The sequence below is a fragment of the Procambarus clarkii genome, chromosome 5, assembly GCF_040958095.1.
Source record: "Procambarus clarkii isolate CNS0578487 chromosome 5, FALCON_Pclarkii_2.0, whole genome shotgun sequence".
Lineage (NCBI taxonomy): Eukaryota > Metazoa > Arthropoda > Malacostraca > Decapoda > Cambaridae > Procambarus > Procambarus clarkii.
Genome location: NC_091154.1, coordinates 20,184,720 through 20,211,030, shown reverse-complemented (window position 1 = coordinate 20,211,030; position 26,311 = coordinate 20,184,720). Strand labels below are relative to the sequence as shown.

Sequence of the window (26,311 nt, the reverse complement as noted above, 5' to 3'; positions counted from 1 at the left end):
CAGCCGAACCGGGGGAAAGAGGTACAGGAACCCCCACCTCGACCAGTCGAGCCGAAAGGCATCGATCCCGACGGCCTCGCAATCGGGGAAGGGCGCCGCATAAACGGGAAGACGCCGCGACCACGCCGACGCGAAGAGGTCCACTTCGGGGCGTCCGAACGTCTGGCAAAGCCAACGGAAGGACTCGTCGTCGACCGTCCACTCCGTGGAGAGGGGAACGAAGCGAGACAGGGCGTCGGCCAAGACGTTGGACACGCCCCGTACGTGAACCGCCAGGAGAGCCAAACCCCGAGAACTCAGCAGACGAGTCACCCGAAGCGACCAACCCCAAAGAGACAAGGACCGCATCGAACCCCCGCGGTTCAGGCAATGAACCACCGGAGAGCAGTCCGAATGGAGCCGAATCGTCGATCCGCGGGCCACCCGAATCCTCCCCAGAGCAAACCACACTGCCGCGAACTCCCGCACCGTACTGTGAGCTCGACGGAAGGACGGATCCCAACGCCCCTGGCCGGCCTGGTGAGCACTGGTCACAAAACCCCAGCCGAGAGACGACGCATCCGTGTACACATCGAGCGAGGGCTCGGGTAGGCGCCAAGGCACTGAACCCCGAAAAACCCGAAGAGGAAGCCGGTGACGCAGCAACCGACGCAAGTCCCCCGGGGGTCGAACTCTGCGATCGCGAGAGAGGCGGAAGGGGGAACCCCGAAGGAACCAGAACAGCCGTCGAAGCCAAACCCGACCCGGCGGGTAGACCACCATCGCGAAGTTCAGGCTCCCGCACAGCCCCTCGAGCAACCGCCGGGTGACCCGAGGGCCCTCCAGAAACAGACGAAGGCGGGACCGCAGCCGCAGGAGAGACTCCGGAGGGAGAGACAAGGAGGCGGTTCGAGAGTCCCACACGAGACCCAGCCAAGTCCGAACCTGAGAGGGAACCAGATGGGACTTCCTCCAGTTCACCAAGAACCCGAACCCGGCGAGCTGGGAAAGAACCAAATCCCTGGCTAGCAAGCAAGCTGACTGGCTGGGAGCCCAAACCAGCCAGTCGTCGAGGTAGGCCAACACCTGAACCCTTAGGAGACGCAAACGAGCCACCACAACCCGTGTAAGGCGTGTGAACACGCGAGGTGCCAGGTTCAACCCGAACGGGAGACAACGAAAGCAGTAACTCAGACGCCCCACTACAAAACCGAGCCAGTCCCTGAACCGCGGATGAATCGGGACATGCCAATAAGCGTCCCGGAGGTCCAGGGACACCATCCAAGCTCCCGGCTCCAAGAGGAGCCGAACCTGAGACAGCGTAGTCATCCGAAAGGAGGGGCAATGAACCCAGGGGTTCAGACGGGACAAGTCCAGATTGAACCGCAGGTCCGCACAGTCCCGTTTCGGAACCGGAAACAGACGGGAAACCCATCTGAGGGACGACGTCGTTTCGACGACGCCCAAGCGTACCCACTCCAAGACGACTCGACAGAGCGCAGGGGAAGAAGCCTGCCCTGCCAGCCCCGACCCCCCAAAGGGGGGAGGGGCCACCCAACGCCACCGCAGGCCGCGAGACACGACCCGAAAGGCCCACGAATCGTGGGACCAGGCGCGAGCGAACAGCGCAAGCCGCCCCCCCACCGCCCCGTCAAAGGGGCAAACCGCGAAAGGGCCGGCGACCCTTACGAGACCCAGAACCCCGCACAGCGCGAACACCGCGCCGACCAGACGAGGGAGGGTCCGCAGGAGCAGCCAACCCCAAACCTGACACCAGAGGCCTACCACGACGAGAGGAACCCCGAGCCCTGGCACGACCTTTCCGGGAAGACCCACCCCGGGACCCCCGGAAAACCAACAAGTCCGACATCGGACGACAAGCCGCCGACGCAGCCTGAATAAACTGCGCCACGGCCGACTCCCCAAACAGGAGAGGACAAAAAGGTGAAGAACGCCTAAGAGCCAGAGCCCAAGCAGATTCCACGGAGGAACCCAGCACCGCCTGCCGACACGCGAGACGGGAAGCATAGAACAGGGGAAACCGCATCCCGCAAAATCGGCGTGAACAGCTTCAACAAGGCAGCCGACGAACGCGCAGCCGAGGACAAGGTGCCGGACCCCGGGACGGACCCAAGCGTCCCCACATCCTCCACGAGCCAATCCGAAGACAGCTCCAGGAGGGAAAAGAACCGCAAGGCCGAACACAAAAGGCCCCGAGCGCGCAAGTCCTCCGCCACGAGCGCCGCCGAAAGGGAGGGAACCTGCACATGGAGCTGAATAACGCCCACATCGCGGGGAAGGGCAGGGGCAAACAAGCACTCATTCAGGTACTCAAGATCACCCCCCAGGAAAACCTGAAGCACCGTGGAAGCTTCCCGCCACTCCAGCGTGCGGGAACGACAGAAGGAATGCCAGGAATCCAGACCAAACAAGGGGCAGTCTGCTAGCCAGGACGACTCCGGAACCTCGTAATGGAGCCAGAAAGGGAACGAAGTCCCAAACCTGAACGTGGACGGATCCATTTCCGAGGCATAATCCGGGTCACGCAGGAGGTAAGCTGCAAAGGCCGCTCGCACCACACCAGGTTGGATGCGATAAGCCGAAAACCTCCGGAAGGACGGAACCGACGTACCCGGGGGAACACGGAACCGTACCCGGGGAGGGGCCGATACCAAATCCAACTCGTACGCAGAGGGGGGGAAAGAAAACCCCACTCCTTGTAACAATAAGCCCCGCTCAGTGGGAAGAAAAACCCAGGCGGGGTCCAGCGGGGCCCAAGGCCCCCAAGTCAGCCCCTCCCCAGCCTCGAGGTCCGTCACCACAGGACCCGAGGTCGAGTCCTCTCCCCAAGCCCCGACCCCACAAGACAAGGACGGAGCAGCCGGAAAAGCTGGAGGAAGGGGGGCCCACTGGTCAGACCCTGAAGCTTCGGCCGGGAGACAAGACTCGAATGCCTCTGCCGCCCCCCCGGAAGGGGCAACCCCCGAAGCTGCCCGAGTCTCGAGATCAAGTAACCCCTGCTCCGACCCCGAAACCCTCAGACGCTTCGGGGCCGGAAGCAGGGGCGGGGGACCAGAACGAACAGAAGGGGAAGGACGAGGAGGTGCGGACTGAACCAGGATCGAAGCGACCCCCACCCCCAAGTCCGGGTCTCGAAAAGCAAAGCGGGGCAGCCCCGGAGCATCCGGGGAAGCAACCAACCGAGCGCATTGCAACAGACGAAACCTAGACTGCAACGCACGTGCCGCCTGTACCCGAATAGAATCATCAGAGGACTGGGTAAATTGAGTCACAAGCAAGCAGCAACACTCACAGGACTCAGGGTCGAAAGTATCACCGACCCAACAGGCAGCGTGGCAGAGGCAAAAACAATGAGGGTCACCCTGAGACAAGGGGACCGAGCAACCCTCAAACTCGCACACAGCGAGTGGGGACTCCGGGGTCACATCCATCGGACCCACGCGCCCCCTAGGGGATTCCCAGGGTCCTGAGCGTTTACTTTAAGAGGACTCGCGCTCAGGTAGTCCCAGGCAGGGTGCCGCAAACCGGCGCCCAAAACTACCAAGCAAACTTCTAAAGCTGAACCCCAGGGACGTGTACACTCACGGGGACCTAGCAGGGGGCGCCACCGAGGAGAACAGTGGAAGGGCAAACAAACTGAATAAAATGACAGAACCCCCCACCAGGCAAAAACAAAAAGAAAAACCAAACCCCGCAAGAGGACAGCGAACCCCAAGGAACAGAGCCGGCCGCGATGTCGGGAAATACAAGCTGAGCAGCACCCTGCGCCCCTACAAGTGCAAACTGCCTCTTACCTCCCGGTAACAAGGGAGAACAGAACACCCAAGAGCCCAACAGGCGGCCGAAAAACCGAAAGGTAAAACGGACCAGCAGAGGCAGACCCCGAGGAGCCTGTGGAAGGTGGCCCCAAGCCCCAAGGGCAGTACTTACAGGGCACCTAGGGAAGGCAGCCCTAGGCGCATGCAGCCCGAGTACTGAAGATAACTCCTGGCTCTCGCACCCACAAAACTAACACCACACGCAAAGCACAGTGCAGTAGCGACACCGGAGCCAGAGCACACGACCATCGCCTATAGCATCAGCCTCAAGAACTAAGGTGTGGGTAGCCGGCGCGGGGGGTCTGGGGCTCCCCCTTCCCCCTCCCGGGGAGGGGGGAGCTGCGCAGACAGCGGCGCGGCAGTGTGTGATGTCACACTAGTTTGCTTGTTTTCGGTTGGGGAGTTCTATCCACTAGTTCGGTTTTAGGTAGCAATTTTAACCAGAATAGGGGTTTGTTTTGGGGCGCTTACCTTTCTGGGTGCCTGTTCCGGTCGATGGCAGACATAGAATGCTTCCAACTACACGGGGGCTTCTATAGGCCATTGCTCCCCTTGCCTCTCTGAGGGGGCCCGGTTCTGGCCGTGGTCCCCGGTAGGCCTAAGAACTCCATACACATGACTGATGCCAAAGTCTGACATTAGCATATCAGCCTGGGATAGCTCCGGGGAGCCGACGGAGCTCCCCCCAGAAAAATTACAGACCGATAGCACTAACATCGCACATCATAAAAATTTTGAGAGAGTGCTAAGAAGTAAAATCACAAAATACATGGAATCACAGCAACTCCATAACCCCGGACAACATGGTTTCAGAACAGGGCGCTCTTGCCTGTCGCAGTTGCTGGACCACTATGATATGGCATTAGATGCTATGAAAGACAAACAAAACGCGGATGTAATTTACACAGATTTCGCAAAAGCTTTTGATAAATGTGACCATGGTGTTATTGCACATAAAATGCGTTCAAAAGGAATTACCGGAAAAATAGGCAGATGGATCTACAATTTCCTGACCAACAGAACCCAATGTGTAATAGTCAACAAAATAAAATCCAGCCCATCAACCATGAAGAGCTCAGTCCCCCAAGGTACTGTGCTTGCTCCAGTACTTTTTCTCATCCTCATTTCGGACATAGACAAGAACACAACCTACAGCACTGTATCATCCTTTGCAGATGACACTAGGATCTTCATGAGAGTTGGCAACATAGAGGACACGGCGAACCTCCAGTCAGATGTAGATCAGGTCTTTCTATGGGCTACAGAAAATAATATGGTGTTTAACGAAGATAAGTTCCAGCTCATGCGCTATGGAAAAAATGAAAATATAAAAACGGAAACCACGTACAAAACTCAGGCAAATCATAACATAGAACGAAAAGGCAATGTAAAGGATCTGGGTGTACTCATGTCGGAAGACCTTACCTTTAAAGAACACAATAAAGTAGCCGTCACAACTGCAAGAAAAATGACAGGTTGGATAACAAGAACTTTTCACACTAGAGATGCTATACCGATGATGATACTTTTCAAAACGCTTGTGCTCTCTAGAGTAGAGTACTGCTGCACAATGACAGCACCTTTCAAAGCTGGAGAAATTACTGACCTGGAGAGCGTGCAGAGATCCTTTACTGCTAGAATCCACTCAGTAAAACATCTAAACTATTGGGACCGACTAAAGAGCCTAAAACTGTACTCCCTTGAGAGCAGGCGGGAGAGGTACATAATAATTTACACGTGGAAAATATTAGAGGGGCTGGTCCCAAACCTGCACACAGAAATAACATCACATGAGACCAGAAGACATGGCAGGATGTGCAGAATACCCCCGTTGAAAAACAGAGGTGCAACTGGTACTCTGAGAGAGAACTCTATCAACATCAGAGGCCCGAGACTGTTCAACACGCTTCCACTACACATAAGGGGCATAACTGGCTGACCCCTCACAGTGTTCAAGAGAGAACTGAATAAGCACCTCCAAAGGATACCTGATCAACCAGGCTGTGACTCATACGTCAGGCTGCGAGCAGCCGCGTCCAACAGCCTGGTTGATCAGTCCGGCAACCAGGAGGCCTGGTCGACAACCGGGCCGCGGGGACGCTAAGCCCCGGAAGCACCTCAAGGTAACCTCAAGGTAAGGTGTGTGGCTGCCACTCTTGTTTTGCTCACCATACTAGCTTAGTGGTTCGCTATGAGCAACACATATGTACATGTGTATATACAGTGTATATATAGTGTAATAACAGCAACAGGAGAATGTTGAGAGGAGCTATTTTGGTGAGGGAGGTTACGTAGTAATCGTAGCATCGTCTGCTGTCTGCTGTGTAATTTTTCATGCAGTGTATGGTGGCCACTGTACTGTTTGGACACAATACCGGCTTACTTGCATAGTTCTGGTAAATAAAACATGTAGGTAGGAATATATAACATGTGTAATTAGTGTAATAAGAACAATAACAGAATGGTGGGAGGAGCAATGTTGGCGAGTAAGATGTTGGAGTGAGGGAGACTGGCTGGGTGTGGCTGCTCTCACTCGAGGTGTTCTGAGTGTGTTGATGGTGAATGTATATAGTGTGTGACAATGTATAGAGTAAAGAGATTGTATATATACATAAATTAGCATGATACATAGTAAATATGTGCAGCATATATATACACAAGTGTCATGCACGTAACACAGTGTCTCCGGACAGTACGGATGTTTTACTGCCATAATATAGTGTACGTGTTCATTATACATAGGATTAGCACGTAAAAACAAATAAAATGTATTTGGAACTGTGCGCAAAATATGAACAAAAATATATATTCGCTGCAAATCGCGCTCCCCGCCCCAGGCGCCCTACCTGCCCCGGGAGCGTACGTCACGGGCGAATGGGGAATGATGACGTCACGCGCCAACTTACGGACCCCATAGCAGCCAAAGTAAGTACAATTTCAATTTTTTTTTTACATACCCATACTGAGGGAAGGGTTTTTGACACTTAAAAATATCAAAAGAATTTTTTCCAGAGAATTTATTTCCTGCGCACTGTGGGGGTGTCATATTTGGAGGCAACGCAGTTAAGGGGTTAAAAGCAATTCTGAAGTTAGAAAGCGTGGCATAGGCTCCTCGCACAATATTCTTTATGTGGTCCTCAGGTGATAGTTTTCTATCTAGAACCACCCCTAGATCTCTTTCTTTATCAGAATTCTCCTATTCCACATTCCATAACAAGACATTTATTAACATTAAATTCCATTTGCCAAGTGGTGCTCCAAATACTTATTTTGTCCAGGTCATCTTGAAGAGCATGACAATCATCTAGGTTTCTTATCCGTCCTATTATCTTAGCAACATCAGCAAACATGTTCATATAAATCTGTATACCAACTTGTAGATCATTTATGTACACAATAAACATCACTGGTGCAAGAACTGAACCCTGTGGTACTCCACTTGTGACATTTCTCCAGTCGGATACATTGCCTCTGATCACTGCCCTCATTTTTCTATCAGTCAGAAAAATTTTCATCCATGTTAGAAGCTTACCTGTCACCCCTCCAATATTTTCCAGTTTCCAGAATAACCTCTTATGTGGAACTTTGTCAAAAGCCTTTTTTAGGTCCAGATAGATGCAGTCAACCCAACCATCTCTTTCCTGTAATATCTCTGTTGCTCGATCATAGAAACCGAGTAAATTCGATACACAGGATCTTCCAGATCGAAAACCATACTGTCTGTCTAATATTATATCATTTTTCTCCAAGTGTTCTACCCATTTAGTTTTAATTATTTTTTCCAATATTTTGAGATATATACAAGAGTTGTTACATTCTTGTAGAGCCACTAGTACGCGTAGCGTTTCGGGCAAGTCCTTAATCCTATGGTCCCTGGAATACGATCCCCTGCCGCGAAGAATCGTTTTTTCATCCAAGTACACATTTTACTGTTGCGTTAAACAGAGGCTACAGTTAAGGAATTGCGCCCAGTAAATCCTCCCCGGCCAGGATACGAACCCATGACATAGCGCTCGCGGAACGCCAGGCGAGTGTCTTACCACTACACCACGGAGACTGCAACAATTTTGACTATTACACTTGTCAATGATACAGGTCTATAATTAAGGGGGTCTTCCCTGCTTCCACTTTTGTAGATTGGAACTATGTTAGCCTTTTTCTACACATCAGCTACAACTCCTGTAAACAGGGATGCCTGAAAAATCAGTTGAAGTGGAATGCTGAGCTCAGGTGCACATTCTCTCAGAACCCATGGTAAAACTCCATCTGGACCAACTGCTTTGTTCTTATTTAGCTCCTTGAGCATTTTTTTAACTTCATCTCTAGACACCTCTATGTGCTCTATGTTGTTCTCTGGAATTCTTATTGTGTCTGGTTCCCTGAAGATTTCATTTTGTACAAACACACTTTGGAACTTTTCATTTAATGTTTCACACATTTTCTTTTCATTTTCCGTGAATCTATTTCCCATTTTCAACCTCTGAATATTATCCTTTACCTGCAATTTGTTGTTTATGAATTTATAGAATAGACCTGGTTCTGTTTTACATTTGTCTGCAATCCCTTTTGCAAAATTTCTTTCTGCCTCTCTCCTCACTGCCGTGTAGTTGTTTCTTGCATCTTTGTATTGCTGGTAGGTTTGGGGGTTTGGCCTCTTCCCATATTGATTCCATTTTTGTGTCTTTTGGTCTCTGGCCCTCTCGCAATTTCTGTTGAACCAATCCTGTTTCCTAGTTCTGCATCTCTGTTTTGGTATAAATTTTTTTGTGCCTTTATCATATATTTCACAAAACTTGTCATCATCTCATTCACTTCCTTGCCTAGCAACAAGTCTGTCCAATTATACTTACTAAAAAAAATTCTAAGGTTGCCATAATGTCCTCTCCTAAAGTCAGGTTTTTCAATTGCATCAACCTTCTTATTTTCTTCCAGATTATAACACATTGCATACTTTATTCCCAAAATTCCCCCTGTGCACATGCAATAAAGTGTTCCCCCAAATATTTTTTTTTCGTCGTAAAATGATAAATTCCCTTCCCTGAACATGTCTATGTAAAAATAAATACAAAATTCCACTTACTTTGGCTGTGGGGACGTGGACAAGGTGTGCTGTGACGTCATCAGGGGCTGGTCACCCATGAGTGAAGCTCCCAGACACGGTCGTGCGGGCCATTCAAGCACCGGGCGTTACCACAAATATACTTTCAATTATTTGTTCTATGTATTTCCAATGCGGTTTTATTTGTTTTTTTATCGTATATGATGCATATTTATATGCATCATATACGTATACAGTATACAATATGTATACAGTAGAATGTTCATAATGTTCCATGGAACTGTGATACATGTGTCAGTAATGTGTCCACAATAATTGTTTATTGTCGCCATATTACTTGTCAAAAATTCACTAAAATTAAAATATGCGCAGTTTCACACACTACACAGTAACACACTGTATTACACACTCAGTACTTCGGAAGTGAGTAATAATCAACGAAATAATCCATGGTGCACAGCGCGACTTCGCTCTCGATGCACCAGGTACAGATAGATTTTCACTTTATGTTTCTTCGTTCTGTGTGCTTGCAAATGACGCACTCACATACACCCTTAGCTTTGGTACTTGTAGGTTGTAAGTAGCCAAGCTTATAAAGCATAAGATAGTATTGATAAGATTATAGGAAAAGATCAATTTGTAAGGTAGTCTTGAAAATATTGCTTTGTAAGGTCCCACACAGGAAGAGATTCAGCTAGCCTCAAAGAGTGTCCGTCAGTCAGGAAGAGATTCAGCTATCCTCAAAGAGTGTCCGTCAGTCAGGAAGAGATTCAGCTAGCCTCAAAGAGTGTTCGTCAGTCTGGAAGAGATTCAGCTCTTCCTGAAAATATCTATGGAAAACATCACCATGGAAGCAGCTAGCACTGTGCATCTATGCAACTTGTATCAGAAGCATTATCACTGAACACAGAAAATGATTTATCTATGTATCATCGATACAAATTGGAGATAGCAAGGATGACGCTCAGCTGCAACTGCATACGCTCGCTGTATCGTCCTCATAGGTGCTGTATCATGTGCATCTGATCTTTGTGTTAGGTCCTTATTGTGCCTAGCTTCACCAATATTATGACCCTTATGTTCTTCAAACAATAAGGTTTGAATTTCACAGACAGAGCGCGATCTTTCAACACTGCGTCGGCAGCTGTTTGGGAGCCTAAGGCATGTGGGCCATCCATGGTTGCTCACTCTGTACAAACCCAGCCAGCAGCCCTAGGGAATTCTTGGATTTTTTCCAAGATGGCTGCCACTCACTGGAGGTCCTAAGAGTCTATTTCATACACAACCAACCTCGTACACATTTAGAATGGGTACTGAAAAATCAAAAATAGTTTTTTCGGTTGACGCAGTTAAGTGGTTAAATGGAGTCTGTTTTCTGGAGCCCTGAGGAAGCTGATGTGAACTCTGTGTAACCGTGGGACTAGAGCTGCCCACTTTGTGACGATCATGCCTATAAGAAATTCCGTTTTTTGTGGTGATTTTTTTATTTTTGAACATAAAACTGATTATTATATATTATGCCATGGGTTCCAAGAAAGTCAGTGGTAAGGTTCAACATATGAAAAGACACGTAAGAATGAGCATAAAGGAAAAACAAGAGGTCACATGTAAATATGAAAATGATACTAGTGTTGTTGAACTAGCTAGGCAATAAATCTTCGGAGGAGGAGGCAGCGGCGGCATTAGAGGATGTCTCTTCCTCACTAAGAAAATGTGTGCAGTATGGGAAGGACTACAAAGTTTTGCTGAAAAGAATCACCCAGATAGAGCTGTAACAGCCCGTCACATTGATCTTTTTAATGACAATGTGATGCCTCACTACAGACAAGTGTTGGAAAGAAGGAAAAAACAACCTTCAATGGAATTTCTAGTGAGAAAAATCAAGCAGTGAGCCAGAAGCAGGTCCTAGTGGTATGCAGGCAAAAGGTGCCAGTGTGTGTACCCCAGAGAAGTCCTCACTGCCTGATGTCATAATGGAAGGGGACTCTCCTTACAAACAGTAACACCTCTCCTCCCCCCCTCCTCAACATCTTCCATATGCCATTAAGAGTCCTCCATAAAGGTAAGATAAACACATGTACTGTATTGTAGTTAGAGAAAGAAATTGTATTCAGTATAAAATGTATTTGTAAGTTAATATTTTGGAGGGTGGAGAACGGATTAATTAAATTCCCTTTATTTCTTAAGGGAAAAATCGCTTTGACTTAGGATCCATCTCTGGGAACGGATTACCATCGTAAATCGAGGCCCCACTGTACTTTAAAAAGTATATATGTACAACATACATGATGTCATAACAAAATTCTGTATATATATATATAATATATATATATATAATATATATATATATATATGTCGTACCTAGTAGCCAGAACGCACTTCTCAGCCTAATATGCAAGGCCCGATTTGCCTAATAAGCCAAGTTTTCCTGAATTAATATATTTTCTCTAATTTTTTTCTTATGAAATGATAAAGCTACCCATTTCATTATGTATGAGGTCAATTTTTTTTATTGGAGTTAAAATTAACGTAGATATATGACCAAACCTAACCAACCCTACCTAACCTAACCTAATCTATCTTTAATGGTTAGGTTAGGTTAGGTAGCAGAAAAAGTTAGGTTAGGTTAGATTAGGTTGGTTAGGTAGTCGAAAAAACATTAATTCATGAAAACTTGGCTTATTAGGCAAATCGGGCCTTGCATAGTAGGCTGAGAAGTGCGTTCTGGCTACTAGGTACGACATATATATATATATATATATATATATATATATATATATATATATATATATATATATATATATATATATATATATATATATATATAATGTAAATTGTTCAAGACATTTATAAAAATTATATACATCTTTTAACCTTTGAGTGGTGTGATAATTGTGTATTATATATATATATATATATATATATATATATATATATATATATATATATATATATACAATACAATACAATTTTATTTAGGTAAGGTACATACATACAATAAATATTTACAAGGATTGTTTGATACAACAATATATATATATATATATATATATATATATATATATATATATATATATATATATATATATATATATATATATATATATATATGTCGTACCTAGTAGCCAGAACGCACTTCTCAGCCTACTATGCAAGGCCCGATTTGCCTAATAAGCCAAGTTTTACTGAATTAATATATTTTCTCTAATTTTTTTCTTATGAAATGATAAAGCTACCCATTTCATTATGTATGAGGTCAATTTTTTTTTATTGGAGTTAAAATTAACGTAGATATATGACCGAACCTAACCAACCCTACCTAACCTATCTTTATAGGTTAGGTTAGGTAGCCGAAAAAGTTAGGTTAGGTTGTCGAAAAACAATTAATTCATGAAAACTTGGCTTATTAGGCAAATCGGGCCTTGCATAGTAGGCTGAGAAGTGCGTTCTGGCTACTAGGTACGACATATATATATATATATATATATACACAATTATCACACCACTCAAAGGTTAAAAGATGTATATAATTTTTATAAATGTCTTGAACAATTTACATGTTAGCTTACTTCTTGTTTAGTGTTAATTGTCTACCTCATCCAACCTCTAAACAACTACAATTATTTCAAGTTATGCCCAAAATGATATGTGAATTAGAGGCCTTATTAAATATATATATAGTACTATGTAAACTTTATTAAAACACTGTACAATATTCTTTTGCATGTTTTAAATAAAAATTATGATTATTATTAACATACAGCATTCTTGTATTCAATGAATATGTAGCAAGTACAGTGTAATATACTTGCTCCATATTCTCATTAGCAAATGTGCAAATAAATAAAAAATACAAAAATAAATAAATAAATTTTTGTTCAGGAAAAGTACATTCATAGTTGAGTTACAAAGATAAAGTTGAGATATATAGATAGATAGTTGTTATAGATAGAGCTAGTACATACAATACCTAAAGCCCCTAGTATGCATAACATTTTGGGCAAATAATGAGATAGGTTTGTTGATCCTATGTAACCTATCACTAAGTTATCACATTTCCCAAGTGTACAACTAATTACAGTTAAATAATTATGTCTTCCCAACTTGCTAGAGAATAGTCAAGTGAGATGGAGGTTAGTAATATAACCAATTGACAGGGAATCATCATTAGTCAAAGTCCAAGAGAGGTTCAGTACAGATACTTGAGAGATACCGCACATCTTCAACATTCACCAACAACAATGTAACACTTGACGTGTGCAGTTCTTGCCCTCGTAAGAGGCTTCAGCTTCGACACAGCAGACAGCCAGACTCTGCCAGTATCGAGAGCGCCACACTCTACACACTCACCCCGCATCCCAGCTCTCTGCCCTGCTCCAGGCTTCCTCTCAACTACTACAACACTTCATTACATGGCCAACAAACCGACAGTTGTAGCCAAGCCTATACTAAATAAATATAAAAAACTACTAAAGTCTAATCAACCAAACATGTACAGTACATGTAAAAATATGTTAATGATACAAAGAAAATACAAGCCAAGTACAGTATTTAATGTATCATTTATGATCTCTTTATTAATTGTACCTTTTTGAACATGTATGAGTACTTAATATACAAAGATTGTAGCTTGTAAGTGTGTATGTGTAAGTGTGTATGGACAGCTATATACATATATTACCATGAAAATATGAGACAGTATGCAGTAATAAATAAATAATGGCATTTCAACTGATCCACTACTGTTATTACTAAAGACTGTGAATCTGCAAGGAACATGACAGCTAACTAGAGTTACACTTAAGAATTCAGCCAGGAAAAGTGCAATATGCTATACACACGCAATATTTTTGATATATAAAGCTCAGTTTTCACTAGAATATAATAAAGTAAACATCTGTCAACAGATATAGACCTCATAAAGCATTATAAACTTGAATATTTGCACAAAAACTGAAGATGAACGCCGCAAATTACGTCATTATGGTCGTTGTAACCTTGAAAGGCCACACTGCAAAGCTTCCCCCTTCTAGGTAAGGTCCACGCATTTCACCCACAAATCACACCCTTGCCTGCCCACATTAAGAGCGTTGAGCCGTCACTCACCTCATTATAGAAGCCTGGCGTCTCAAGGAGGCTGAATAAGACCGGTCGGCCTCCAGCCCCATCTTGGCTCGCGCTCACACTGGAGAAAGCCCCTCCGAGACGCCCAAACCAATAAGTAACTCCAGCATTTTTTGTCTCTGCTCTCTTCACCTGCTCATTCCTTCTACACTGAAGAACGTGCTGTCATTACGGTGTGCTGCGCTTGTGATCAGGATCACTGGGTTTATATAAAACCGTTGAGAGCAATTATGTATTCTCCGTGGCGTTGTTGTGATGGAGGATGCTTTTTGCGATTTGAATTACTATATGTAATATAATTATGCCATTTATTACCAATTTAATCCGCATTTAATCTAAATTTTTATATGTTATGTACGAAAATGCGTTAAATTGATTTATTAATGGAGAATTATGTTTTTATAAGAAGAGTAAATAGTGAAATCGCAATATCATTTCTGTAAAGAAAATGGCGACCAATGAAAATAAGAAAACGTTTTAAGGAAGACGCTTATAAATATTTAAAAATCAAATTCAAATTCAAATGTTTATTCAAGTAAAGTACATACATACAGGGTGTGATATAAATATTGGTGAATTTATAGATAGACCTAGTACATAGAATGCCTAAAGCCACTATTACGCACAGCGTTTCGGGCAGGAAACACTAAAGACTAAAACTTAATACTAATTGACATTAAACTATAAAATATGTTAAGAAAATAAAACAATTAAAAAGGGGGGAACGTGGCAGAATAACAGCAAATAATACAATTTGGTCGACAAACAGCATTGTTTAAAATTATAGCAGACATGGGTTGACATTATACGGGTAAGGTAGGTTACAGGGAGTTCATTAGGCAGTGCTTTTTTTTTATCTTAAACTGGTTGAGAGAGGTACAGTCTTTATCATGATTGGGAAGGTCATTCCACATTCCGGATCCCTTGATTTGTAAAGCATTTCTACTTTGATTAAGTCATACTCTTGGAATATCAAAAAGATATTTGTTTCTGGTGTGGTGCTCATGGGTTCTGTTACAACCTTCAATGAAGCTTTTAAGGTCAGGATTGACATTACAGTTCAGCGTTATATATATATATATATATATATATATATATATATATATATATATATATATATATATATATATATATATATATATATATATATATATATATATATATATATATATATATATATATATATATATATATAAGTCGTACCTAGTAGCCATGCCGAACTCACTTCTCAGCCTACTATGCAAGGCCCAATTTGCCTAATAAGCCAAGTTTTCATGAATTAATTGTTTTTCGACTACCTAACCTACCTAACCTAACCTAACCTAACTTTTTCGGCTACCTAACCTAATCTAACCTATAAAGATAGGTTAGGTTAGGTTAGGTAGGGTTGGTTAGGTTCGGTCCTATATCTACGTAAATTTTATCTCCAATAAAAAACAATTGACCTCATACATAATGAAATGGGTAGCTTTATCATTTCATTAGAAAAAAATAGAGAAAATATATTAATTCATGAAAACTTGGCTTATTAGGCAAATCGGGCCTTGCATAGTAGGCTGAGAAGTGAGTTCTGGCTACTAGGTACGACATATATATATATATATATATATATATATATATATATATATATATATATATATATATATATATATATATATATATACATTTATATATATATATTGGTGTATACTGGCAGCAGGTTTTCTTTCAAACATGTTTCATTGAATATGACCGCATATTCTGTATTTATTATTTTCTGGTTTAGGGCTTCTATCCCTCTAACTATTTTCTTAGCATCAGGGCTTAGTTGAAATTGGAGTTCTCCAAAACTCATTTTCGTACTTTTAAGGTGAGGAAAAGAAGTGATTTACTATAGAGTGTACTACACTTATTTCTACAATTTGCACAACGTTTCGAGCCTCCATGGTTCATTCTCAAGTGAACAGATCTTACAATGCTGGTTGATTTTATACCCGCACTGGGTCAGGTGATAATACAATAAAGGTGAAAACATGGGGGGATACATAAGGGATAAATGTGGGGTGAAACATAGAGGTAACTGCAGAAGGCCTATTGGCCCATACGAGGCAGCTCCTATCTACATACAAACATTAATCAAGTGTAATTGGCCTGTTATGTTGAACATTGTTTTCTGTGTTGGCATCGTTATGTTCTGGTCTTGTCCTTACTCTCATGGTGGGTAGAGTAAATAGTTCCGTAATTTGGGTGTTCATGGTAGGTTGTTCTATTCTTATGTGAATTGCCTCAAGAATTTGTAATCTTCTTGCATCTTGGGTTTTGTCTATTATGCAGGTATTCTTGTTCAACATTTCTCTTGTTAGTGATGTCATGGGCTTGTCTCATGTGATTCCTAGGGGCACCAGATTGAAGATGGCAGGTCAAACGCCTCGTCAGCTTGGTCGACGTCATACCTATGTACTTACATTGAAGGTTACATTCTTCGTGGGGGCAAGTGTACATGTATACAACGCTTGACTGCTGTAGAGGGTTCTCCGTCGGCTTCGGGCTGTTTTTGATAAGGAGTTCGGAAGTCTTCTTGGTTTTGTAGAATATTATCAGGTTTATGTTTTGGTTAGGAGTAGTGCTTTTTACTCCTTTACGGATTATTTCTTTCATTATTCTTTCCTCTTTTATATGTTCACTGTGCATGGTTGATTTGTAATATAATTTTATTGGAGGTGTTGTGGTTTCTGTTCTAGGTTCTGGATTATACCAACGGTCCAAGTTCAAGTTCAAGTATGTTTATTGAGATAAGCAATAAATACATCTCAAAGGGATAGAGTAGCTTAGGCTATTTCTACCCCCCTACCAACGGTCCAAGCATCTTCTTATAGCAGCGTTTATTTCCGCGTTGCTATATCCGTTGTTCACCAATACCTGAGTTACTCTTTCAAACTCTCTACTCACGTTGCTCCATTCAGAGCAGTGGGTAAGCGCTCGACGAATATAAGCATTGAGAACACTGGCTTTGTATCTTTGGGGGCACTCACTTCTACCGTTCAGGCATAATCCTATGTTGGTGGGCTTGGTATATACGTTGGTGCTTAAAGAGGTTCCTGTTTTTGTTATTAGTACATCCAGGAATGGCAGACTGTTATTTTCACTATTTTCATGTGTAAATCGGAGTACTGACTCTCTCTCTAGATGTCTTTTTAGGTCAATTAGTTCATCTGAGTCTTTTACTATTACGAATATGTCATCTACATAACGGCAATATACAGTTGGTTTTTGTCTGCTACTGAAGACCCTGTCTTCGATGGTTCCCATATAAAAATTAGCAAATAAAACTCCTAAGGGGGAGCCCATTGCTACTCCGTCTATTTGTAAATACATGTCTCCTTGTGGACTGATGAAAGGGGCTTCCTTTGTACATGCTTCGAGAAGACTTTTCAAGTGTGGCTCAGGTATGTCTAATTTGGGGGTGCTCTCGTCTCTGTATACTCTGTCCAGTATCATTCTTATGGTTGTGTCGACTGGGACGTTGGTAAAAAGGGATTCAACGTCCAGGGAAGCGATGATTCCATCGGGCTGGGTAGATTTGATCAATTCTAGGAAATCTGCTGATGATTGTAGACTAAACTTACTTGGAGTGTATGGAGTTAGGAGTTCATTGAGTTTCTTTGCCAGGTGATAAGTTGGGGTTGGTATTTGGCTGATTATAGGGCGTAGTGGGTTACCTGGTTTATGCGTCTTAACATTGCCGTAGGCATATCCTAAGCCATAGTCGCCTTGAAGTTTATTGAAATGCACACTACCTTTCTTTGCGTTGATTGCTGTAATTGTTTTGTTTACTTTACGCTTAAGGTCTTCTACGGGGTTCCTCGTGATTCGTTGAAATTTGGAGTCGTCACTAAGGATGTCGCTAATTTTGTTCATGTATTCATGGGTAGGAATCAATACATATGCTGCTGTTTTGTCGGCTTTTCTTATTGTTACGTCTTTCAGATTTTTTAGTTGTTTCGCTGCTTCTTTGAGTCGTGGGGTTAAGATTGTAGATGAATATGTTCCTCGTTTTTTCCCTGCTTCTGCAAGTAGTTCAGCTTGAAGTGTGTCAGTGGTGATGACTTTTTTGTTGTCTTCTAGCTTATGGATATCGTCCAGGAGCATTTCGATTTCCAGGCGTTTTTGATGCATCTTTGGTTTAGATAAGAATTGACAATTTAGACCAAGATTTAAGAGGTCTCGTTGGTCCTGGGTAAGATCATAAGAAGTCAGGTTAAAGTAGCCATCTTTAGGACGAGGGATTTTTAGCTGTCCACCGTTTAGGGATGTTAACTTACGGAGTGTTTTTGTTTCTACAAGAGTTTTATGTTGTTATTTCAGGTTAAATAGTTCACTGTTGATGGTTTGCTTGAGTTGGATAGGGATGTCGTACTGGGTCCATTTGTTTAACAGATGCTCCGCCTGACCCAGGGCGGGTATAAAATCAACCAGCACTGTAATATATATATATATATATATATATATATATATATATATATATATATATATATATATATATATATATATAAAGCACACAAAATAAAAAAGGAAGGGGGTGGTAGGAGAAAAGCACACAGAAACTGTTTTGGAGTGGTTCTAAACATTCCCTCTAATGCGTTATGCGTGGTTTCCTCCGAGGCTATGGGTCCCCCTTCTTCCAGCTAGAGGTGGTACTCTTTATTTTGAAAAAAAAAATAATATATATATATATATATATATATATATATATATATATATATACATATGTCGTACCTAGTAGCCAGAACGCACTTCTCAGCCTTGTAACAAACTAGGCTGTTGTAAGAATTATCCAGAGTGGTTTATCGACAAAAGAGAATGGGAAGCTGAGCCGCATGGTGACCTGACCCCCAGGGGAATTCGCGGTGGAAATAACCGACGCTTTGTTCATATCTGCGTATAATGAATCATCCTATAGTATTCAGGAATTTAGAGAAAATTAGCCTTTATTCATTTTGCATTAAAATTGGATTGTATAATAGTACTGGATACAATATCAAGAGTATTCTAATTATTGAGTTTAAGTCACCATCAGTGACGTCACGAATCGGATCTAACTTTTAAGGCGGAGTGACCGGCGGTCATAGGTCAGCAGGGTTGACATGTCTAATATTTCTCAAAGTTTTAATAACCATTTTTGTGATCGGGAACAGCTCTGCCGTTAGATGTTTGTAATTTAATTCAGTAAAATAATTCAACCAGTCTGGATCAATTAAGTACAACAGAGGTTAATTGTTATAACTTAAACCTTGCTAGTAACTGGGTAGAACTTTGACTAGGCGGAAGGATACAATGTTCTGTCTGGGGGAGACCAGACAAGGAAGAAATTAGTGTGAATACGGGAGCAGCTGGGAGAGGTCAAACATCTTACCTCTCCCCAAGACATCTAGCTGGTCGCCCAAGGTATAGTTGCTATGGTTATGTATAGAAATAGTCTTCTCATTTGCCATTCAGGTCAAGTAGGGAGTGTTAAAGTGATAGGGAGTGAACACATTTAGATTTTGTTTTAGTTTTCTTTTAATAAATTAAATTTGTTATTAATTTGCATTTTATTGTTTCCATTTGGTTATGTGTAAACTTGTCCTGGTCACGTGGTCCACACGAGGCAGAGTTGCATTGGGCGCCGATTCTAACATCGAATCGGAATTATCAGTACCGTGTAATTTATTCCACACTCAAGGTCATCGTTTATAGTGGGGATCAAGCCCCTAGGTTGATTAATTAGCGTGATCGATCCAGACCTCGATCATTGCTCTTGTATTACTGGTCTGGTGGTGGCAGCAGAGGTGACTCTAGGGTTTTGTTCAGAGCTTAGGTCACGTCATACTGGGTGTAGAATCCTAAGTCGGTCAATCGTCTTAGGACCACGTGGCGTGGAGTTGGCTTTGTTAAAAGTTTTGGAGTCCCTTGGTTTAGAAATAAAAGTAAGAATACGGGTAGAGGGAGTAGAAAGAAGGAAGTAAAGAGAGAGGACCCAAACCCGTGTTACAATGGTGCACAGCGGTGGTTTCAACAATTTTGTTTGAAATTGTTGAAAGGCTCACGCGTCTAGCCGTTCGAACACGTGCGCGGATGCTAAGGAGACAGCCGCGGGCCAGGATTAGCAGTGCGCCCCACAAGTGCGTTTGAGTGGGGATTGGCGAATCTTGGGTCATGCGGGCTGATATGATTAAGGTTAGTTAGTAAGATTAGGCTATTAAAATTAGATTTATTGAAAAGGAGACCGCTCCGAGTTGATTGGACTGGGTACCATACTCGACCCATTGCAATTAATTCAGAGGTGTTGGGAGCCGCCATACTCTCAACAGCAGTTCCTTGAGGGCTGTCGGGGGCGGATATATCTGTGGGACGCCAGTAGATAGTCCGAGGGCGTTATTAGACGACCCAAAACGCTAAGGAAAAACGTAATCCGTGAAGGGCGTTGCGGCCTCCGAGGGACGGACTAGTAAACTACCTAGCAGCGATTCAACAACTAAGTGATCGCACACTTAGTGGAGGTTGAGTCGTCCCTAGTCATAATTGTTGCTGAAAGCTGCGTGTCGCTCTGTTGGAACCTAGATGGTGTGGCCTCTAGGCTAGGTGTGGTACGGCGAGCCGGTAGGAACAATTATAAGTTTAAGTCGAGTGCATTTTTGAATTAAGTATACTTAAATTTATAAAGTAATTTCCGTTTATTTGCGTTGTTCTAGATTAATTTTTTCCCCTAAATTCAATCCCCGGTTAAAATTTTTCCCAAGTGTTTAGCGTTTTCTTGCATATTAGGCTAAGTGCGTACGTTAAGTTTTGTTATTCCCTGTTCTATTAGTCTAAGTCAGAGGCGTTGTTGCTAGAGTGTAGTTAATCCTCTGGACTTAGGGCTATATGTCGGTCACGATAGATAAGTGAAGGAGTTTAAGGAATAGTAAGTTGCGTGTAAATGTTATTTGTCCATGGTATATTTCTAAGTATTTTGGGATAAGTTTTCGGCTAAGTCGATGTCGGAAACTCGTTAACTGTAATTAATTTGTATTCGTGGGTCACGTGTATGATCTGGGTATCATTAGGATTCCCCAGTCGATGCGAGTGATATTTTCTAGTTTTTACCAGTAAGACGGTAGAATTGTGTTTGTAGACTTAGAATTCTGTTTTCAGTAGAAACGTAGGTGGAAAATTTTCTAAGTCCAGCTTGGGCTAGAATCTGACTTTTTGGCGGAAATTCTAATTTTTCATGTTTCGTGTATATTCTGGGGCCAGTATTACTCTCTAGTGCGCGCAAGGGACGTAATTCTGTTCGTAAAGCATTAAACAGTGATAATTACATTTTTGCCGAATTTAGTATTTTTTCGAGAAAATCGTGTTGTAATTTTGTCAGAGTCCATTTGAGGTGAAAATCTCGGATTTTGACGAAAATTCGAATTAGTGAGTGTCGAAACCGCCCGAAGTGTCAGTATTGTTCTGTATACAACGTCAGTATTAAATAATAACGTATTTATATCTGGGAACGAGAAACCCAAATTTTTGTGAATTAAAGGAGTTTTGTGATATTTGGGGTGATAGAAATTTTTTTTCCCTCGGAGTCAGAAAAATTGGCAGAGTCCAACAATTGAGAAAAAACGCAGTTTTTGATAAAAATTCAATTTTTAGTAAGCATTTATAGGTCCTGGGTGTCTATATTAATCGCTAGAGCGATTTACTAACGTAAAACTAGTTATTTTCCTTCAGAACAAAGATTTTGATTTTTCAGCGTTTAAGCGAAAAAGCGCGGGACTTAGTTTTTTTTCAGCGCAGCTGGTCCTGCTCCATCAGTCATCAGTGGCCACGCTGCTCACTTCAAGCGCGTTTAGTATTCAAGTACAGTAAATATTCTTTATTAATCCATCACGAGGGCTGCGCGTTAGTTGCGTTATCATTTAAATTGTTTTATATAAATTAGATTCTTTAATTTTTTTTTAACGTAAAGGACTTAGGCTTCAGCAATAGAACTGTGGGATATTTCACGGTCAGACACGAGTGCGGGGCATTGGATTCACTGGATTCACTTCAGCGATTCTCTCGATAAATCTGTGTATTTCCTATTTTGGGAAGTTAGTAGTTTTCTCTTAGAATAGAGTTGCGATTTTTTTTTTTATTATTTGTGTAAGATCACGGTTGTAGTGAGTCCGGGTCGAGGGTGTACTAAAGGGTAGTTTAGAAGAGACGTGGCACACCAGGAATCACAGAAAATGTTTAACCCAGATAATGACCAGTCAGTGGGGACCAGTGGGAGTGGAAGTGGAAGTGTAGAGGACAGCACCTCTTCCGACACCACTGGGGACCACCTAGGTACACCTCATCCGTCACTACAACAACACCAACCCCATCCTCAATTCCCATACCAACCCCATCCTCAGTTCCCATACCAACCCTTCCCCCAACCCCAGGCCACTCCATACCCATTCCAACCCCAGGCCACCCCATACCCATACCAACCCCAGGCCACCCCATACCCATACCAACCCCAGGCCACCCCATACCCATACCAACCCCAGGCCACCCCATACCCATACCCATTCCAACCCCAGGCCACCCCATACCCATACCCATTCCAGCCCCAGGCCACCCCATACCCACCCCAACCCCAATCCACACCCCAGCCTGAGGTCACCCACACCATACCTCAACCCCAACCTCAATCCACACCCCAACCCGAGGCCACCCACACCATACCTCAGCCTCAACCCCAACCTCAATCCACACCCCAGCCTGAGGTCACCCACACCATACCTCAACCTCAATCCACACCCCAACCCGAGGCCACCCACACCATACCTCAACCCCAACCTCCATCCACACCCCAACCCCAGGCCACCCACACCATACCTCAACCCCAACCCCAGGCCGCCACAGCCTTAGACAGGCAGATGCGCACGGAGACGCCGGGCACTCAGTTGTCGCCATACGTAGAGGCGTTAAGTAAAGGCGAGGGAGCCAAGCCGAGGAACTGTGGCGCGGGTTCATCAGGCGGGAAGCAGCCCTCAGCTGCAAGTTCGAGCCACCCTGCGCGGGGTACCAACAGAGATCCGCGGAGGTGTTACTCCTGCTGGAAGCGCGGGCATATACAGAGGGATTGCGAAGTCACTCCTACGAAAGCATGAAAGCAGGCTCCTAGTGATGGCAGGCCTACTTTTGAGGTGAAAGTGGAAGGTGTGAGATTGACAGCTTTTGTTGATACAGGAAGCCAGGCGACGGTAATTAAAAAGTCAGCCTTCAGCAATTTTAAGTATGCACGTCTTCAACGTTGCGCAAAGACATTAACAGCAGTCAATGGGGAAAAGATTGAGATCGTAGGTCAAGGTACAGTTAATTTTGAGATTGATGGGGAATTGCAGCCTCACACATGTACGATCGTAGAGAACCTTGATTTTCCTGGTCACATCTTAATGGGAACTGATTTTCTGTCGCGATTTGATTATTCCTTGTCTGCTCAAAAAGGGGCTAGGAACTGCAGGTTGCAGTTGGGACAGACTTCCTACCCTGTGGAGATGATCGACCATCCCCCAGTTGTAGCTTCAATTAAGAGGAAGCTGAAATATAATGCGCACTATCCAAAATTGATTTTTAAGTCTCTTCCAGACACAGTTAAGAGGTCATGCGCCTTGCATGCATTGACCAAACAGAGTTGCCCACCACATTCTGTTAAATTTATTAAAGTAGCCGTGGGACGTCACATACAACCAGGTACCACCCTTCAGGTGGCTGGGAGATGTGATAGTTTATTAATTCCTCATCACTTAGTTGTAGTGCTCGATACAGGTGCACTCATTCCAGTTGTCAATCTTTCACATAAGACTTTTCGCTTCAGGGCAGGTGATAGGGTATCTCAGGGAACCATGGTGGAGGACACAGAAATCTTTCACCATGAGTCAGCTGAGACGCCAGCCGTCACTGCACAATGTAGTGCACTGAATATGTTGAACACTAAAACACCATCCAAAGTACAATACGAAACGAGAAATGTTGCACAGAATGTAGAGGAAGTGGAAAAATTAATTTCAGCACTTGATTTGCAACATGTTGCACAGGCGGATAGGAAGGCACTGAGAGGAGTTTTACGAAAATTCCCGAAATTGTTTGCGACAGAGGATGACCAGATTGGTCTCCTTGATAAGATCGAGCACACCATTCCAACTGGTGACCATTTGCCTGTGTACACGAGACAGTGGAGGTTGCCGGAACAGGCAAAGAACATTATCAGGGAGGAGTGCCAGAAAATGTTGAGACAGGGCGTAATAGAGCCTAGTACGTCACCATGGCTCTCTCCTGTTGTGCTAGTTCGGAAACCGGACGGTAGTTATCGTTTCTGTGTTGACTACCGGAAGGTGAACGAACTAACTAAGGGTGATGTGTATCCGTTGCCCCGAATACAGGAGATAATAGATCAATTTGGTGCTGCTAAGTATTTCTCAACTCTTGACGCAAAATCGGCGTATTGGGCGATTCCGGTGGCAGAACAGGATAGGGAAAAAACAGCATTCTCGGATGGTAGGCACACTTATCAGTTCCGTAGGATGCCGTTTGGTTTGAAGACAGCGCCTTCGTCGTTTCAGAGGGCCATCAACTTTATCCTTAGTCCGGTACTGGGTAGGCATTCTTTAGCGTACCTGGATGATGTTGTGATATATTCCAGGACGTTTGAGGAACACCTACAGGACTTGACTGAGACTTTGAAATTGTTAGATCAGGCAGGTTTCAGGCTGAATGTTCAGAAGTGCACCTTGGCGGCTCAGAAATTCAAATTTCTGGGGTTCCAGGTGTGCCCAGACGGTATCCGACCTGACCCAGATTCTTGCCGCGCCATTGCTGACATGCCTACTCCAAGGACAGCAAAGGACGTGCGTAGGTTTTTGGGGGCGGCCGGATATTTTCGTCGTCATATTGAGGGTTTCGCTGGCATTTCAGCACCCCTGACTGATCTGACAAAGAAAAATGCGAAGTTTGTGTGGAAATCTGAACATGACGAGGCCTATCGCAAACTGAAAGACCAACTAATCACGACACCGGTATTGGCTATTCCTGATTTTGAGAAAGAGTGGGAAGTGCACACTGACGCCAGCGGTATTGCTATTGGCGGGTGCTTAATTCAGCGAGACGCAGATAATTTACCCCATCCAGTAGCCTATTTCAGTAGGAAGGTCAAAGGACCTGAAGTTCGCTATTCAGCTACGGATCGGGAGGCACTGGCAGTAGTAGAATCAGTTAGGTATTTCGAGCCTTACCTATTTCAGCGGCATTTTGTAATCTACACAGACCATCGAGCATTAACACACATATTTAAGAAGCGAACAAAATGCCCACGAATGTCACGCTGGTCTCACGAACTTTCGGCCCACTCATTCCAGATCTTGTACAAGCCTGGTCCAGCACATGTTGTGCCAGATACGCTAAGTAGAAATATAGCGGCAATGCAGATTAATGAAAACATTGAAACCATTCCATCAGATAAAATGAGAAAATACCAGATGAGCGAGCCTAGATGGAAAGAAATTATTGAGTATTTAGAGGGAGGAAAATACCCGAAAAAGAAAAAGAACTTACCTATACATGATTTTGAGATGAAACAGGGCGTCCTGTATTATGTTAATAGCCAGAATGATAGGGCAGTATTTCAGCTAGTTATTCCGGACGCGTTGCGGTCATCAGCGTTAAAGCTTGCGCATGCTTCAAAAATTGCAGGGCATCCGGGGATCTTTAAAACGCACTTAAAAGCAAAGTCTCTATTTTATTTTCCAGGATTACTTTCTGAGGTAATCAATTTCGTGAAGTCGTGCCCTCGTTGCCAGAGGAGGAAAGGTACCCTTAAGGTACAAGCCCCACTTCAGGAATTTCCTGAAATTCGTGAACCGTTAGATCGTGTGGGGGCCGATCTGATTGATTTACACCACAGTCATGCGGGTAACAGATACGTGTTGGTGCTAGTTGACCATCTGTCTAGATACACTACACTAGTTGCATTACCTCAGAAGGATTCTCGTACGGTTGCAGATGCGTTCTTGCGTAGGTTCGTTACTGTATTCGGACCTCCTAAAGTTTTAGTCTCTGACCGGGGTCAAGAATTCAATGGGAATATATTTAGAGAAGTTTGTAAGATTTTAGAGACAACTTCGGCTTTTACAACGGCCTACCACCCACAAGCAAACGGAATGACGGAACGGACTAATCGTTCAGTCAAGGATATGCTTGCAATCCTTGCTGAACATGATGCAAACACCTGGGATGAACACCTACCCTATGTTCAGTTCGCCTTGAATACTGCCATCCACCAATCAATTAA

General features: G+C 43.6%; 2 protein-coding genes across 6 annotated transcripts in view; one reads left to right on the top strand and one right to left on the bottom strand.

Annotated features, from left to right (window-relative positions):
• LOC123763832 (uncharacterized) overlaps positions 1-14,279 on the bottom strand; it is a 98,125-nt gene extending 83,846 nt beyond the window's left edge. For 4 of the 5 annotated variants that reach the window (XR_011231241.1, XR_011231239.1, XR_011231240.1 and 1 more), the window contains exon 1: positions 13,984-14,264. The gene's annotated coding sequence lies outside the window, so the exon portion shown is untranslated. Of the gene's footprint in view, positions 1-13,983 lie in introns of all 5 variants that reach the window. The other variant, XM_069339870.1, reaches the window with a different exon arrangement.
• Positions 1-26,311, top strand: part of LOC123763843 (zinc finger protein 271) — a 463,457-nt gene that overhangs the window by 421,070 nt on the left and 16,076 nt on the right. The gene's annotated exons all lie outside the window — the stretch shown is intronic.